Below are 5,500 nucleotides of genomic sequence, written 5' to 3' on the forward strand. Positions count from 1 at the left end.
CTTAACTTTGAAAAAACAACAAATGTTTGGTTAGGAAAAAAGAAAAATTCGCCTGAAAGATACTTAGTTCACAAAGAGATGCAATGGAATCCAACAAAGTTCAAAATATTGGGAATTTGGTTTACTAACGAAATATCAGACATAACAAAAATTAATATTGCAGATAAATTTGTTGATGTCATTCATCTATTCAAAACGTGGGCAAAAAGAATATGTACGCCTTTGGGTAGAGTGGCAGTACTAAAATCCTTAATACTTACAAAATTAACTTACTTATGGATTTTACTGCCCAACCCGCCAGAAAACGAACTGAAAAGACTGCAAAAAATGTGCTATGAGTTTGTATGGGACAAAAAAACAGACAAAATCAAAAGACAGTATTCGGTGCAAAACATTGAGCAAGGAGGTATAGGAATACCGGATATAATAACTTTCGTTAAGTCCTTAAAATTGTCATGGGTAAGGAAATTATACACAGGAACCCAAACGTGGAGGCAAATACTACTTAAACAATGTCCAGAAATAATTAAATTAAACTGTTACGGAGCCAAAAGATTTATCAAAAGTAAATGTAACCACTTCTGGAAAGATGTATTCGTAGCATTTGATCAATTCAACAACCACGTAAAATTACAAAACTACAAAGAACTTGTATCAGAACCTATATTTTATAATGACAAATTTAAAGTAGGTAACGTTGATTTTTGTTTCAATGACTGGGCAAAAAAGAATGTGTATTTAGTAAGAGATGTATTAAGTGAAGACGGAGGCTTTCTGAGCCATGAACAATTCTGTAAAAAATGGAACATAAGGGTTAACTACTTACACTATCAAAGTTGTACACAAGCAATAAAGCAATACATTAAAAAGGAAAGGATAGTAATAATCAACAACGAATGTAACCAGAACACAAAAGCATTAGACATGATATGTAGAGTTACAAAAGGATCAAGAACATATTATAATATTTTGCTTGAAAAAATAGAAATATATGACATAAAACCGTTCGTTAATTGGGAGAAAAAACTGGATGTTGTAATAGATTGGAAAACTGCTTTAGAGTTAATTAAGAAGACGAAAGAAATCAAACTAAAATGGTTCCAAATTCGAATTTGCTTTAGAATTCTAGTCACAAATAGTATTCTTAGAAGAATGGGATTGACAGAAAGTGAAAAATGCAACTTTTGCAATATTGAAAAAGATACTATACATCATTATCTGTGGGAATGCAACTATATACAGTCTTACTGGTTAGAAGTGGAAACATTATTGAAAGATAAATGCCAAGGGTGTGAGAGATTATCATTTAATACTGAACTTGTTTTGTTTGGAACTGACGACAAAACGAAAACAGACGAAGTACTCAACCTGATTATATTATGGGCTAAATTTTTTATATACAAAAGCAGAATCAATAAAATCAGACCAACAATATCAGCATTCATGAAGGAAGTACAGTACAACTACCGCACTGAAAAATATGTGTCCAGAATGGAAATGCGCTATAACAAATTTGAACAGAAGTGGTTCCCGTACATGGGAATAATAAGCGGTTTAAATGATTAATATGGTACATCGGAATATATAAGAATGGTTAAAGAAACTAGTTTTTTGCTGCCAATATCATTGCTGTCTTATTTCTACTTTAGTGTATTTCATTTTTGTATACAACACTGCCAACCACACGTACAGACATACCGGCGACAGGCGAATTTCTGCAACACCACATGCTATACCTCAGTTGCCATTTATGTATCAGTGCTGAATTGAAATATCAAATGCTTTGGTGCCATTATGCCAACATTCAAGTGTTTGTGTGTAGCCCATTTCGTTTGCCAATGTCTGCGTGTGTGGATGTGCGCGCGAGAGTGTGCGAGAGCGAGCGAATGTGCATATGTGTGTGTTCGGGGGGGGGGGGGGGGGGGGGGGGAGGGGTGTGTGCGTGTTTGTGTCTGGCTGTTTGCTACTCTGTGTATGTAAGAGAGAAAGAGAATAACATAATGATCGGACAGATGGCTAGCTTAGAGTATACACAATATTATTTAACAGGTTTTGATGTTTTCATAACAATAATAATTGATAATATTGTTGTTTTTTCTTCATGATTGTTTGTACATTCTAAGAACCTGTTTTAAACTGGATTAATATCGGTGTTCCCTCGATGTCTCAGAAGGAGAGTATGTTGCTAGTTTTGTGGTATATTGACCGAGGGATTATACGTTAAAGAGTATGTGTGTGTGTGTGGGCCTCACTGTGTGTGGGTGTTTGTTGGGATTGGGGAGATGCAAAAACAAAAACCTTGCAGTTAGATGAATGATATAACTTCAGTGAAGCGAGGGCCAGTGTTGATGTGTTTTTCCTTGAAGCAGATTCTACGGTGTAATGCTTCATTGGTGGTTTTTTTTTTGTTGGAATCAAACAATGTATTTTGTTATATTGTTTACCCAAATGTGAAATGTGATTACATGCATGTTTCTTGACAAATATAACCTTCTCTGCAAGGGGAAAAAAAAAAAAAAAAATAATAACAACACAAAAATCACAACCACGTGTGAAAATCTCCAAAACCATCCCATGCGAGCAACATCGTCACTCCAGCCAGTGAACTATGCCCCCCCCCCCACCTCCCCCCCCCCCCCCCCCCCCCCTCTCCCCACACACTAAAACCCTTTGGAAAAAAATAAAGAAAAAGAGACGCACACACACATATACGCACACTAACACATGCACACAAACGCACACGCACGCACGCACCTGTAGGGTATGAACGCCACCCTTCTGGATCTCCGTCTTGGCTCTGCAGATGGGGCAGGCGAAGAAGCGAGTGCCAGCGGGAGTCTTGACGCTGGAGCTAGCCACCACGGAGTACAGACATGCCTCACAAAAGGAGTGGTAGCAGGGCAGGATCTTGGGCGAGCGGAACTGATAGTGACAGAGGGGACACTCCAGCGAGATCTTATGGTGGAAACTCCCCCGTCTCACTTCCACCACCATCGAAGGATTCATGGTGACCGGTTCAGTTCGGTTCAGAACACACAGATCTAGTAGGGTGGTGCTGTGGTTCAGTGTCACAAACTGCTGTGATTTTCAATCTCCGTCAATGTGCGGGCCTGCTTCTTACAGTCGGGCTACAAAAATATAGGCACGTGCACTGAGTTGAATTATTGGTGGGACGTCCACCATTCGTATGCGAAACTCAGAATCACTTCGTTTGAAACTGGGAGTGAATAGAACTTTTCAAAAATTGACTCTCCGACAGATAGATGTCCAAAAGGATCGATATTAAAGTCCTTTCCTAATTTGTTCATCTGTCTGTCGTTCGTCGTCCATATTTGACAGTCAATCTGTGTACATTTACAAGACTGGACTGTTTCATTATTGGCAGACGGTCTACTTTTCCTCCAAGTTTCTCAAACGACAGCCTGCTTTCCCGTCACCGATGGACCAGCAAGCTATTATCAACACCAACACGTCATTCCTCGCAGAAACTCAGGAATGACGCAATCTATCACCCGACCGGTGACGTTTACAATACGTCACAGTTCTTGTTGCTCCTGTCCTGAAAAGTGAATGGTGGAATTTCTTGAAATGGAACGCCACAAAACATCCAATATCAATATGTGTCATTGAAGCATCAGCGGAACAGACTTGACGGCTTTCTCCCGTGAACAACTTGGTACATAGATAATAATGATAATTGTCTCAGTGCAACCTATGTCCAATCCTGAAACCGACAGCAGAGAGAGAGAGAGACTGGACGGGGGGTGGGTGGGTGGTGGGGGGGGGTGGTGTGTTTGGGGGGGTGTGGGGGGGAAGAAAGGGAGAGGGGTTGTGGTAAAACCAACAACCTACTGCTGAACTTGTTGCTTGTGACCCCAAGTTACGCACAATGACAGCTCTCTCTCTCTCTTTCTCTCTCGCACACACATACGCGTGCGCGTGCACGCACACGCACGCACAAACAAAGCGCACCTGTCTACCACCACCACCACCCTTTTTTATTGTTATTATTTTTTTAATAACTGTTAAAAGACTGTTATTGAGAACGTTGTTCTGTTCATCCGTTTCAGCACCTGCCAGTCAAAGTGTGCTTTGAATAAACCTCACTATGGTTTTGTATCGAACCTTTTAAATCACAGCTACAATATACCTACCTATGTTCACGATGTAGTGTATGTATGTGTATGAATGTCAGTTTTGATCTGCATATTTACTATGCTCGATAGAATATTTTGTAACACTCCACTTCATATAGGGGCCTTGGCCTGTCATGAATAAACAATTCATTATAATGCTCTCTCTCTCTCTCTCTGTGTGTGTGTGTGTGTGTGTGTGTGTGTGCAGCAATGATAACTCTTTCTCAAACTTCAGCAACAATAGTCCAGCTCCCACAGATACCGCCAAATGTATTCGGTATCTTGGCCCATTATTCTTGTATGCGTGCGTTAGCCTGTGTGCGTGCGTTCGCGCGCACGCGCACGCGCGCATGTGTGTGTGTGTGTGTGTGTGTGTGTGTGTGGCAAGACAAGGTAAAAACTATATTATCAAGGCAAACAGATAAGCAAGTAACATTGCTTTTTTTTTTTCCTTCAGCTTTCACCCTAAAGAGGATCCGTCAAAAGCCAACGAAGCAGACAGTGAGCAACAGGAAATACGAGTAAATCAAAACACAATGAAATACAGTATATCCCTCTGTGTGTCTGTGTGTGTGTGTGTGTCTCACATGGGTGTCTATGTGTGTCTGGCAGTCTGTGGTCTGTTTTTCAAGAACAATGGAAAAAATAGGTGGAAGTAGAAGGGAGGGAGAGATGGGGATGAGTGGGGAGGGAACTGAGAAAGCCTGTGACAAAGAGGCAGTAGTTGGTCATTGAAGAAACTGCAACTGAAGTGCGCATGGGAAGGAAACACAGACTTATATACATTTATAAGTCCGGCGTGGAGGGGACTGAATGACCGGGGGATTCAGACAGTCGGAATGCAGGTGAGGTAAGTGATCAGTGGTGGCTCTTTGTGTGTATGTGTGTGTCAGTGTGTGTGTGTATGTGTGTGTGTGTGTGTGTGTGTGTGTGTGTGTGTGTGTGTGCATGAGTGCCGGCGTGCGCGGCGCGTGCCTCTGTATGTTTCTCTGTGTGTGTGTGTGTGTGTGTGTGTGTGTGTGTGTGCTGTGCCGTGTGTGTGTGTGTGTGTGTGTGTGTGTGTGCGCGCGCGCGCGCTAGGTAACTGTCATATGTACTCTGATTAGAATCATATGATGCAAGATTTATTTTATATATTTATTCCTTTGGAAGTAAATTTGACACAGTGAAGAAGACAAGAAGAATGAAGCGCGAACGTGCTGACCTGGTTCATCCACGCTAAAAACACGAAGCTGACGCCCACTTCGCATCGGAGCGGATCTTGGGAGGTGTGCTCGGCTCCTTTACACCGTTCCAAACTAGTAATTTTACGTCATCGGAAATTCCCGATTTTTCAGAAATCGTTCTCGTCGGCGAGAGGGAAA

The sequence above is a fragment of the Babylonia areolata genome, chromosome 23, assembly GCF_041734735.1.
Source record: "Babylonia areolata isolate BAREFJ2019XMU chromosome 23, ASM4173473v1, whole genome shotgun sequence".
NCBI lineage: Eukaryota > Metazoa > Mollusca > Gastropoda > Neogastropoda > Buccinidae > Babylonia > Babylonia areolata.